The 13,815-nt window shown below is 34.5% G+C and overlaps 1 protein-coding gene across 1 annotated transcript in view; it reads left to right on the forward strand.

Annotated features, from left to right (window-relative positions):
* Window positions 1-293: 293 nt before the first annotated feature.
* Window positions 294-13,815, forward strand: part of LOC136345069 (uncharacterized) — a 38,196-nt gene continuing 24,674 nt past the window's right edge. The window contains exon 1 of the mRNA XM_066293081.1: window positions 294-554. The gene's annotated coding sequence lies outside the window, so the exon portion shown is untranslated. The remainder of the gene's footprint in view (window positions 555-13,815) is intronic.

A 13,815-nucleotide genomic window follows, 5' to 3' on the forward strand; every position in this document is an offset into this window, starting at 1 on the left:
TGATAATACAATTTCAAAAGGGTTATTTTCAGGTTTACTGAGCTACCTTCGAAGACATCGACCCAAAAAGTCTTTCACAACCAACCCTATACATCACACATCTTGCATTTCTTCCCGCCCCTCGCCCTACTGCTATCGGAACATGTGCGAAGCACACCGAATTCAATCACCTACTAAATACAAAATCCGGGCAAAGACGACGAAGTAAGAATCACAAAGGGACCCTCGGGCCATGCAGCGCTTTGCTGCTTTAAGAGAAACAGAGAGAGCACCGATTGCCCGGTACTCCGGTACCACCAGTACGCACTGAACTTTAGTTGAAAGACGGCGATTTTTGGTTTAACACGCTGGTTGGTACGAGGTTTTGTTTGGTTCGGTTCGGGCAAAATAACGCCAATTTTCATTGGGTTCCGTCTAAAAGTATTGTGTGCCAAAGTACTTCAGAATACCGAAACTGGTACCCTGATTGTGCTAACCTGAGTTGTTCTGCTTGGAGTGTCTCAATTTGTTCCGGTGAACCATCTTGATTGTTGGATTTCTATTTGGCGAAAATGGTGAGATTGAACGGAGTTATTGTTTGAATCTCTTCAGCTAAAAATAACGTCACATTTAAGTTTACATGAAAGTGACGTGTTGCTTGTATAAGTAAAGTTAATTATGAGCCGATTATGAGGAGCGTCATGCTCAGTTCTAATCATAGAATTTTGCCATGTCGTGTAGATTGTACGTACGTACGCGTTTTATCAAAAATTAAAATAATTTTCGACGCGCGTAAAATGAGATCATTTTATATCCAAAGATGTTCGATTCTCGAAGTAAATTCAAATCGATGAACGAACTGAACATTCTCGGTAAATAATTAGTCGCCCACTAAAATATTGACCTTATCACGGCCACATATTATTTAAACAACTCGATAAGAATTTGAAGAGCATTGACATTTGAACGGCAAAAGAACTCGTTCTCGATCCCGGACCCATGGCCTCGCATAAATTCGTTCTCTTAATGGGGTCTCGAAAAAACAAAAACAGAAAATGCGTTTCCGTTTTCTGCTCTTTCACAGATGCGAACCGAACAAAAAGGAAAAGTAGTTACAACACTTGAGCACCTACGAAACGAGACTCTTCAGAACTCCAGACATTTTTAGTTCGAGTTCACGTGGGTAATTAAGGAAAATGATGATTGGAGTTAACTTAGAAATAGTTTCGGTTATTTCTTGTTATTAGAAAGGGGAGACAAATAAAAGAAAAAAACCATGAGTAAACATCGCCATCCAAGATCTGCAAACAAACGATAAAAATTGTTTGAGATGCTCCAAAACTACAACCGAGTTCAAATCTTTCTAAAGTCACTTTTGGATTAATCAAGATTTGGCAACACAGCAACAATCAAATTTTAATCCAAACTGTTCTTTACGTACTTCGTCTTGAAAATTTCGCATTAATGCAAATGAAAATTAAGCAAGTTCAAATTGGACTATTTTAATTAGGATCCTCAATATCTTGAGAACCACACAACGGCAGTGACTTTTGTTCGGACTTTTACATAGTCGGGTACCTAATAATCTCCTGTTTAGATCTAGAAACGTTCAAATTTATTCTGGGTTGAAGATAGGCACGTTACACAACAGAAATATGAAGAAGCGAAATGTCTGGAATAAGTTAGAAAGTTTCAAAAAATTTTGATTCTGGATCCACAAACGGTAATTCGTAAACATTTTGTATCATCTAGAAATTTTCAAAATAAACAGGCCCCGTGCCATACATAGAAATCTGGATAAGGTAGATTTTTGAATGGAACTAAACCATTTTAGGAAAAAATCATAACTGCATTTACAATTGCATAACGTGTTTTTGATCCACAGAATAAAAGTAAAACCCCGTGGAATGACGCCGGACTTTCATCGCATATTAATCTATAGATGCTCGTAATTTGCCTTTAAAATGCTTAATTTATCGTTTAGAAAATAGAGGCTTCATGATTGCAAGTTGGTAATTGAGATAAGCAATTTTTCCAAAAAACGCAAAATTTATTGGCAAAAAAACAGAGACGTCGCGGCAGGGGCTTTACAGTTGGGATTAACAATTTTTAGTACTATAGCACCTCCTCGATTTGAAAAAGGGAAACATTGAGGAAACGACACTAGATTTTCACTAGGGAGGTGCTTATTAAGTGTATTCGTTTAATCCTAAAATTGTTCAATTTAATTGTTAAAAAAACAGAGACGTCGCGACTGCAAGTTTATAGTGGCATTAATAAATTTCGGTTCTATAATAAAGCACTGTTTTAATCATGGAAAAGGGGGATATATTCACGTAACTAGATATAACCATATAATTCCTTTCAATTTGCTTTGAAATAGCTCTCTTTGTCAATTGTAAAAAAGGGATTAAAAGTAATTCAAATTACCAAAATCTCGAAACTACCTGATAAATAGAAAAAAAAAGTTGTATTTTCAACGTTTCACGACTCGAATCTGCCTACCAATTAGTAGGTACATACAAATCCATTACCATATTTGAACCCAGATGTACGTAACATCTAATAATAACAATTTCAATGTGTTCATCAAGATGCAGACACAAAAATAAATTGATCGGTTCTCGTATTGGCTCAACTAACATTTTATCTATCAAGCTTGAATATTCTGAATACTTTGACCTCCGGTTCGGGGCAACAAAGAAGGTACAACAGGGGTCATCATTACTAAAATTATCGCAGGTTGCTTAGTTAGCAATGGAGTGGAATAAATGTGCAGTCTTACTCGTGTAGGTCACATTCAAGAGCACATTTTTGACCTCGAAACTAGGAAATTATAGAATTTATCAGCTTTTATCAAAGCGTATGTTTGCTAAACCATTCTACGTTAGTTTAAGCTTTATTTAGATATTTCGAAGAAATTTGTAATAAACGATAAGAGTGGAAATCTAAAAATATTGAGTGTGGAAAAAAACAAAACCTTAATAGGTGGTAAATAGCCTAATATTAAAAAGCCGAAATTAAGTAAGCCACAAAAAAACCCAGTAATTCAACATTTTTAACTATAAATATCTTGAAAATTGATAACGGTAACTACAGAAAAGTGGACTATCAAAATCGTATTTGTGAAAAATAGGTTCCCATTCATTCATATACAGGGTGTTTCAAAACGTTGAGATCAAACTTCTAGGGATTGTTCAGAGCAACAACAAAAGACATCCGAGTTTAAAAACCCGTGTTGGAAATGTCTTCCTAGGACACTGCTACGACGTTTAAAGATAGTTTGTTTGATGGTTTTTATCGGATTTTAGTACGTTTTATTTTAATTTAGTTGTACTAAATAAGACTACAATAATTGTTTAAAATGTCGTCCTCGAATTTCATTGCACCTGTTAAACGACATACGCAGTTTCTGCGAGTCTGGCTAAAAATTTGGTAATGGTTTTCAACGACTTAATATACCGCAGTGGCTCGTGCAATCAGGTCTTGCTCTGTTTCCACTGGCGTTTCATAAACCAGAGACTTTCCATGTTCCCACAGAAAGAAATCTAAAGGTGTTAGATCGGGTGACCTAGGAGGCCACGGAACTGGACCAACTCCGCTGAGTCAATGTTGTCCGAATTGCCGTGCAGCAGTTTTTGCGATGCAGTTTATTACTACACATGCCACCATGCAAATCTGCCGGTTCGTAATTGATTTACGTACAGTAGGTCAACGAGGTATTCGTACACCCATTGGGATGCTATAATTCTCTTTGTCTTTCCAATAATTTTGAGAAATCAAAAATATAAAAGGAGCAGTTATGTGGTAGGTATAATAAGGTATTCTCGACAACAAAATAGAAGTCAATAATATTTATTGCAAATGAAAAATAAATAATACTTCAAAATTCCCGTAGCAAAAAAGTATTCGTACACGTAATTGATTTTTATATTTTTTTAGTATTACAGTGGTAGATGAATATTTTAATATTACGTTGGGTACCTCTTAACTTCGATAACTATCTGTAGTCGTCGAGGCATGAAGTTGACCAAGTTATTAGTAACATTTGAAGAAACACTTTGCCATTCCTCCTTTAACGCTCCCTGAAGCTGAACGTTGTTTTGAAATTGCCTTTTTCGAGTTTGTCTATCGAGATTATCCCATAGGTCTTCGATAGGGTTCAAATCCGGTGACTGTGGAAGTGTTTTAAGCTGGTAGGGAACATTATACAACAGCCAATCGCGCTTTGGCTCGAAAATATGTTTCAAATTATTATCTTGTTGAAAGTAATAATCCTCAGCCATTCCAAGGTTTTCGGCGCTGACATTTAAATTTTTACTTAATATCTCCCTATACATAAATCTATCCATCCTTTCTTTAATAAATTGAAGGTTTCCCACCCCACTTGTGGCCATACAACCCCAAGCTAAGATGTTTCCGCCTCCATGCTTAAGCGTAGGTTGCAAATTTCGAGGATTCATGCGGTCTTTACGTTTCCTCTATACAAATTTGGCTCTATCAGATCCGAAACGATTAAATTTACTTTTATCCGAAAAAATAACTTTATGCCACAACTGTATCAGCTAATTGAAACGGGTTCCTCCAAAGTTCATTCTTAATTTACGATACTTCTTACTAATCCTCGGTTCTTTTCCTGGTTTTCTGCTATGAAAATGATTTTTTCTGACTTGAACCTTAATGGTTTCTAAACAAATGCGTTGTCCAGTAGCGGATTCGAGTTCGGCAAACAAAAAGGATGTGGGCACTCACAAGTGGTTTTTTTATAATTTGTCTTCTAATGAAATTTTCATTTCGCTTCGTTACTTTTAAAAAGCGCACTCAACGTGTTTGATTTTCAACTAAGTCTGTATTTTTGTATTTATTTATGGTGTATTGTACAGTACTGACCGGTGTGTCCACAATTTTGGCTATTTTTCGTATGAACAGACTGCTGATGATGGCGCATAATAAGTTTGTTCATTTCAATTCGCAATTATTTAACTTTTCGATCCATTAAAAATTTTACATTCAGTAAAGTGCTTTAAAACTGTTTTAGATATTGAACTAAACTTACCCGTTTGGATATTTTATCAAAAATGTATGAATATCATCAAAAAGACCAATTTTTATTTTTCATATAACTACTCCTTGTATTTTTTTGATTTCTCAAAATTATTGAAAAACAAAAATATAGCATCCAAATAGGTGTACGAACACCTTTTTGACCTACTGCATTTCTCCATAAACACCGATTTCCTAGCGAAAAATAATTTGTAAAACTGAGGATCAAGAATTTCTGGTATCAGTGTTGGCTAAGATAAACATTTAGCAAAAAGTATTTAACAGGTGCATTCAAGTTCGAAGACGACATTTGAAACAATTTGTGCAGTTGTGCAAACAAATTAAAATAAAATATGATAAAACTCAATAAAACACATGTTTGCACATGATTGTCTTGAAGCATCATATGGCCGTAGCATTTTAGGGATATTTTTTCAGACAGGGATTCTTATACTCAGATGTCTTCTATCGTGGCACTGAAAAAATCCTAAAAGTTTGATCCCATAGTTCTGAAACACCCTGTATTTTCACTTCGATTCATATACAGGCATTTCCACTTAATAATATTAAATGGCAACTCCCTGCTTGTGCTACCTAATCTTATCGCTCTCAAAAAATGCTTTTCGATGATACACTACATGCAACAGTTATTAAAATTAATAATTAATAAATTAGATTTTCTTTAATCAAAAACTACTTGATCAAATGTAGCTTTGTGGGATATCATCGAAAGTGGTTTTATCAGAGCTTTGAGATAAAATGTTACAAACAGGGGGCTGTAATTTAATATTATTCATTTGAAGTAGTTGGGGACTAAGGGGCAAGTGAAAATGGATGACTTCATACATCATTTTGGTTCTCCTCAATATTATAAAAATTACTCCGAGGAATTTTTAATATATTTTTTTTTGTTCATCAGATGTGGCCATTGCAAGTTTTAAAATTGTTACCGGGTACACATTGAAGATAAAATATTTCCAAAACGTGAAAAAATAATTTTTGAACATTCTGTATCTTGAAAACAAAGCGATTTCGGGTCTAAATTTATTCGACCTAAATATTTGTTTTTATGAGCTCTACGTCCCCTGAAAATGTTTTGATATATTTATTAATCGCCGTGCATCTATGATACATATACATACAATATAGCATATGAACTTTATAATTAGGTTTAAAATTAAATCGTGGTGCAATGCAATATGGGCTTTTTGAGTTGCTATTAACGTAGCCAAATTTCATATTGTCAAGAAGGTGATTATTTATTAGAGATACGTTTGGGATGAGTAAGTTTCACCAATCCAAAACTTGGCAAAGCTCCAATAGATTGTTTAAAGAAGAAAAGAACAGGAATTTTCGTGTTTGACAAAAAGAGTTTAGAATGCTCCAGTTGTGACATGTTTTTATTAATTATTATTGGTCTCATTGATCGATAGTGAAGCAGCTTTATTTTATATGGTTAGTCTGAATGAGCAAGTGACGCACTTCATGATCATTCCTGAAAAATAACATTCTTGACTAATTTTCTTATGGTGGGTATTGAAATTTCTGTCTCCGGTAAAATACAGCCTTCTGAATTCAGTGTCTTTCATGTGAGAGTGATGAATGCAAGTAAAAAAAAAATGATATCAGCGCACAAGCCTAAGAATATTACCAGAAGGACGTATTGAATTTTTTTGATAGAATCAGTTTTGGATTTATTACAAAAAAAAACCGTTTTGACCGATTTTAATTTTTCCTCAATATTTCGTAAACTAAATGAAATTTGACACCACCGTAGTCAAATCTTATTTAATAATTTAATCACTTTGCCTCGACCTACACCTACATATGTACATATCGATCAATCTTCTAATTCTAACGCCAGAGGACACCAATAGTTAACTAAGATAATTTGACAACCTTGTATATAAATAAAAAATATGAAAGCTGCAAGGGTAACATTTAGTATATCGTAGATAAGGCACCTAACGATTTTCTGCATTGTCATGTGAATTAAATTTCTAACGTCTTGTGCTAGGCTTGTGCAATTCATAACGTGCATGTAATGCACAAGAATTGCATATGGAAAGTTAAACAGATATGAACATGTCGGAATAAATAACATTATGAACATTCCCCATGGTTAAGAAATGTTAATGTATTTGCAAAACGTAGAAAGATAAACTGACCAATTTACTACTAAGTGAGCGCACCTCTCTATATCTTTATTACCTATTTTCTTCTCCTGCTTTTCTCCTTTCTCGAGGCATATCTTACCCCCAATCGAGATTCCCCGATTTGGTATCGGCGGTATTACTAATTTCGTTCGATAATGCTTCATTACTAGATGGGTCTGGCAATTTGCCCTTCATTAGCGTATTACTAAATCTAATACCTTAATAATAAAACTTATGAATTACTACATATCTGACAAACATTTTATGTCATATATTATGCATATAGAGTGGCACAAGAAGTACCAGCGAGCGTTAGGATTTTTAAATTTTATGGAAACTATTTTATAAGAAAAACGTATATTCATGTGTCGAGTGTTTTATTTCCTTAAATACAAGGTGTCTACTAAATGGTGGCATTAATTTCAAGGGGTGATTCCTTGTCACATTTTATGAAAAAAGTCCTAATAAACGAGTATCCTATCTTGCTTCGTTTTTGTGATACAGGGTGTCAGTTTTTTTGTTTTGTTTTTCATAGATATTTTCAAACGCAAGGGCAATATCTCAACAAAATTCAGTATTCAGGGATTTTCCGAGACGAGAAATTCAAATATAATATCGGTTTTACTGCAATATGTAGTGGGTGCCATCTGCAGTAATGTTCTTGTGTCAAATTTGCCCTAACGTTTCTAAGATCTTACATTTTGATTTTTAATAAGTTACATCTTGTTCCCCGTCAATTCTAAACAAGAAAGGTATACTTGGGCAAAAACTCTCAAGCAATGGTTTTCGAGATATCGACAATTAAAAATTTCTTTGAACATAATTTCATCAAAACATTCATTTATTAATCAACATGTAATAATAGCCCCCTAGATATTGCGGTAAAACTGATATCATATATGAATTTCTCGTCTCGGAAAACCACCGAATACTGAATTTTGTTGAGATATTGCCCTTACGTCCGAAAATATTTATGAAAAACCGAAAAAAAAACTGACACCCTGTATCACGAAAATGAAGCAAGATAGGTCATATGTTTGTTAGAATCTTTTTCACAAAATATGACAAGGAATCATCTATTGAAATTAATACCATCATTTAGTAGACACTCTGTATAATAGGGAAAATAGGTCCAAATTACTCGATAACTAATAAGGATTAAGAAGAAAGAAGCATTATTCCTCGGATGAATAATAAGTGGTGCTTTTGGAACCTGCTTTTTGCATCACTCGTGTGCTTCCTCCAATGTTGACAATGAGTCGTTTGCTCTTTTTCTTAATTAAACAAAATGGCATAGCAAGAGGAGTCTGAATTGCTATTGTATTTCTGAAAAATAGTGCATAAAAATTGATTATGCCTAAAAACCCTTTTAGATCCGAATGGGTTTTCAGCTTCCTTAAGTTCTGCATTGCTGCAACTTGATTCTTTGAAACTGCTTCAGTTCCCTTCTCATTCATTAAGTATCCCAAATACGTAATCTCCTTCACGAGTACATTAATAGTAGCTCGTCTATCAGGTCGTATCAGGACTTAATTTTAAATCCAATTGTAAAGCTCTGCTATAACCTTGATATTTCCCCGGGTATCCAATTTACGATAGCACCCGGTCGAAAGTAATTTCCGTGAAAAATCAGCCCATCAGCTGCTCAAAATCATCAAGGTGTCCTTAAAGCTCGCGCACATGCCCAAAAAGCTCCCCCACAGTTGGGCTCTATATTAAGCTCAAATTTTGACACCTGCTGTTATTAACAGATGTCCGGCCAAGAAAATCCCTTTTAAAGACCTGTATTGCCTTTTAAATGCTTCAGCTTTGTTTATTGGCTCATTTGATAAATTTGAAGAAGAGGCACCTTTCGGAATGTCGAATAAGTTAAATTTACAACTGAAATCGCATATTTTAGAGTGGGGTTTCGGTCAATGCTACCTGCGTCTTTGTCGTCCTAAATATCTCTTGTGTTGGGTTTTCATAGAGAGATTTAGCCGCAACCTATAGGGAAATACCCAAAATGACAATTGTCAAATCGGTGAACTACCGCAGAAATACTCGACTAAGATGAACAAGTCATATTGAATGCGTCCGGATATTTTGTAATGTGGCCGTCAACTTCAATAATGACAGAATGAACGACATGTGTGACGTAATTGACAGTGAAAGTTGACACTTAATGTATAAAGTATTACTGATATAATTTACCGCACTTCGTTAACGGTATTTACATGGAAAAGTAAATTTTTTTTTTATTGTTTAAAATTGGCCAAAACTGTCCCGTAATGTACCGGGGAAATATTCTCAAAACAAAAACATATTTTCTTAACCAGACATTTTACGGCCCTAGAAATAACTCCTAAAAATGTCGAATAATATCAAAATTCACTGCGTGGCTGATATTGGCAATTGATGTTCTTTATCCGTTTTGTAAAGCCGCTGCTGAACGTCTCTATCGCTACAGTTGTCGACCCAAATTATCATCTTCAGACAGGTGTGCGATAGTTGAGATCCGAAGACTGTAAATCCTGAAACCCATAAGTGATTTTTCGTTGCGTTGTGTCACGGTCGTTAAAAAAAGCTTCTGGTTCGCTATCATTGCTATGAGCTCTTCCGACACTCAAATTTATAGTTTCATGGACGGATGCTCCAATTTAAAAAAAACACATCCTGTTTATCAGAAGTCCCTTTTCGGAATTTCCTTTACTTTAATTCCTTCGCCCGTTTTTCTGTGGGGGAAGGGTAGTTATAGTAATCGTTTCTTATGTCTGGTAGTTAACTATACAGGAAGCACTATTCAAAAGAATATGTTCAGCCAATAAGCAGTAGAATCGACTTAATAAGTTTTGCTGTTCACTTTTTTTTGTTTTTTAATTAATTCAGAGACGAAACCGCATTGTGAATGAAAAACTATTTGCAATAACTCGGGACATAATTACTTGTAAACAAAACTTATGATCGGTACAATCAGATGTTTAAATACTAGAAAAGATGTCTTATACATAAAAAAAAAATCGTGTTTTTAACGTCAGGACGAAAGTAGTACATTAGAATGTTCCTCTTGAGATTTCTTCGAGAGATTTTTTGATGATCGAGACCCATAGCGTCGATAGGAACAAAACCTTGAAACAGTTATATTATGCAGTTGTTTACTACTTTATATAAACTAGCATCAAAATTCAGCGAGAAATTTGAACATGATAAAAAAAAGACGATTACATTTGAAATAATGCAAATGGTAGTTACTTCCGATATAACCGGAAGTGCCGCCATTTTAAAAATATTTTACGTCGGTGTAACGAAGCCAACCCTATATATTAATGTTATTAATTACTACGCAGTATACTGTAGTAATATTGCATGCGGCAGGAAAATCAGGACAGAAAATCGAGCAGGGAAATCGAGATAGGAAGTAAAGGGCAGTAATGAGATACTTTCACGCTTTCGGCCAAAAAGTCATTAATATCGTCGTTAAATGTGTAATTGAAAATAACTAACGATGGTCAGTTCCATTTAAAAAGTATTGCGAACAGGGTCTCGGAAATCCTCAAATATCAAACAAAAATCTTTAGAGATATCTGTAGGAACTATAACGGGGAAAACATTGCTATTGCTGAGCCAAATTGAATGGGGATGGAAATAAAAACTGTCTTATGTGAAAAAGTCGATTTCTCGAGAATTGTGTTAATAAAGGTAATGTACAAATATCTCAAAACCGGTTTGCAATTTCGGAGGTTGGACAAAATAGTTCATAGGAAGGTCATGATCGGTAGAATCACAAATTCAAATATGTACTGTACAAGGTGTCCTAAGGAAAAAAAGTCAAGATTTCCGCATTGAAATGGGAAACAATTGTCGACTTCATTTTTGCAGCATTGTAAGAATGCCCTTATAAATCGTTAAATATTTGAAAAATATTTAGAATTAGTATAAGAGTAATGGTAAAATATCGGTCACATTCAAAAGAATCGAGCCGCAAATGAATATATAGAGCTTACTACATATACAGTATGTCCTAGGTTAGATATAACAAGAGGACAAACGGATAAAAAATGTTTGCATTTTTGAATGACGTTTGGGTGTTAGGTGCTACTTTTTAAAATTATAATATATAAAAAATTAGTTGATTCCGTATGATACAGGTTATTTTATAAACAAATTTGTAAAATACTCCACCAGTAAAGTGTCTTTATATTGTAAGATGCAAAAAAAATCGACTAAAAAAAGTTGTTTAGAATACAATTTTACATCTATGAATCAAATTTTAGGAATATAAAAGTATTGTTTGAAACAAAAAAATTACTTTGGAGAAATTTAGATTGATCGAAATGAATCGATCAAGTGGCTCCCGAGATCCATAGATCTTTCAATATTGGATTTATTTTTATGGGGTTGACATAAACAATTGGTTTACGCTGAACCACTTCTTAATGATGCAGAAATATTGCCGCAAAGAGTTACAAACTGTTTAACATTGGAACATATTCATAACAGTTTGAGGAATTCAGATGAAAGATCGACAGATGTGTGGTTACCGGCGGTGATGAATCGACCCTATTGCTAATTAGTTTGTTTATTAAAATAATGTGTTAAATTTGATATTCATTATTTGTTATAATGCTTGCGCGACGTTTGTTTTATGATTCAATTTTTTTGTTTTATTTCGAAAAATATTTTCGTATTCCTCAAATTTGGCGTGGAAATGTAAGATTACACTCCAAACAATTTTTTTTAGTTGAATTTTTTCGTGTTTTGAAAAATACACATACTTTGTTGGTGATGATTTTTAGAAATTTTATTTATGGAATACCCTGTATAACACGGAATTGACGCATTTTTCTGTATACTATAGTTTTGCAGAAAGCGTTTAAATTTGAATTGTCATTAAAAAATTCAAAAATTTGTGCTGCATTTGTGCCATTGTTACATCTTTATTAGGACGCACTGTGTATATGAAAACAAAACAACTTGCAAGAAATACTAAAAATAGTAGTAAGTAGCCTCAAAAATTCCAAAAACTTTAAAGCAGGGATATCTCTGATTGGTTTTAAATGAAGCGTATAATTGGAGAAATTTGCAAATTAAATAAAGTACAGAGTGTTCTGTACACAAACTTTTTAATGCTGAACCGAAAAGCTGTTGGCAGCGTCCCAGAACATATCCTGTGTACCTTACGTTAATAATCCCTTTTTGGGATTTTGTTTTCATCAATTTTCCCTCGGTTCTTTTTCAGTAAACCACAAAGATTAAAGAGGAGTGAAAGAGATTTAAAGGCCAGTTCACACGATGACTCTCTGATGAAACTTCGCTCACATTAAGTGGAATTTACAGTTAGAGTAACGAACCGGGGCTTGATAAATGGCGATTGCCATCAGTAATTTGTCCAGTGATGCATATAGGCATAATGTCCGAGTGCCTTCTTCATTCGTCATTTACTTGCGCATTCCCTTCTTATGTATCAAATGCTTTTGGTGGACATTCAATGCATTCTTATTTCCACAACAATGCCCCCTTTGCGATTGGTTTTATTTATGGGATAAAGCGTGAATTATGCCTTCTGTCTCTGTTTGACGACAATGCAAACCAGTTTTTTTCTTTGGGAAACCAAACATTAGTGACGTAAATAACTGATTGTTTTGTCTGAAAATGTGGTAAAAGCGATTGTTCTGTCACGTAACAGTTTAAGCAAGAACGATTGCGGTGTAGTAACGGCTGAGTAATGTTTTGGTTCTGGGTATGGCTTGGTTGATTAAGAGGGAATTGTTAATTTCATTATCTAGAAATCAGTACACGAGCTCGTCTAGGCATAAGAAGTCATTAAATGCGAAGAGTTTCCAGTATTGGGCATTTTCCCAACAGTTCTTCCCTCAACATCAACGAATGTCGCTTCGGGAAAAAATGTGAAATTTGATGGTACATGGTCCACAATTTCAACTTCTGGAAGATGTCCTAAAAATATACCGACAAAGTTTAACGGGTGGTGTGAGACATCACTACAAATTCTTTTCCTTAAATAAACATATGCCCCCAAATGCGTCGTTTGAGCAGAAAAAAGGCAATATGGTTTTGGTCACTATAATCGCTTTTTGTTCGTATTAGACGTTGCTTTATTGATAAATAAACGATGCCTTAGAGTAATTGTTCAAAATGATGACCATTCGCTTCAATACAAAGATTGCACCGTCGGTTCATTGACTCGCAAGCCCTATGGAATATTCCAGCAATAGCTTCTAGATGTGTGCAAGTGGGCATTATTTTTGCTAAAAGTTCATCCTTATTACGAATAGGCGTTTCGTAGACTAGAGATTTGAGGTAACCCCCCGAAAAGAAAAATCCAGGGTGTTGAGATCAGGAAAATAATCGGGACAGGCTACAAGACTTCCTCTTACTATTGATCGGTGCATGTCGACGAGTTCTTCAAAAGAGAAATTAATGTTTATTTTCCAGACAAATTTTGGTTCGAAATTTAATAGAATGAATGTTATTATGCCAACTGAATAATCATAATTTACAGGGTGTCCACGCGAAAAGTCCACCCCTCCCGGTTTCTAATATATTGAAGTTGGGGAAAAAATTCTAACAAAAAGTACTTAAAAATTACTGTAGTTTTTCACGATAGTCAACAGTTTTATACAGGACGTTTAATACGCGT

This window comes from Euwallacea fornicatus, chromosome 2 (genome assembly GCF_040115645.1).
Source record: "Euwallacea fornicatus isolate EFF26 chromosome 2, ASM4011564v1, whole genome shotgun sequence".
Taxonomy (NCBI): Eukaryota; Metazoa; Arthropoda; class Insecta; order Coleoptera; family Curculionidae; genus Euwallacea; species Euwallacea fornicatus.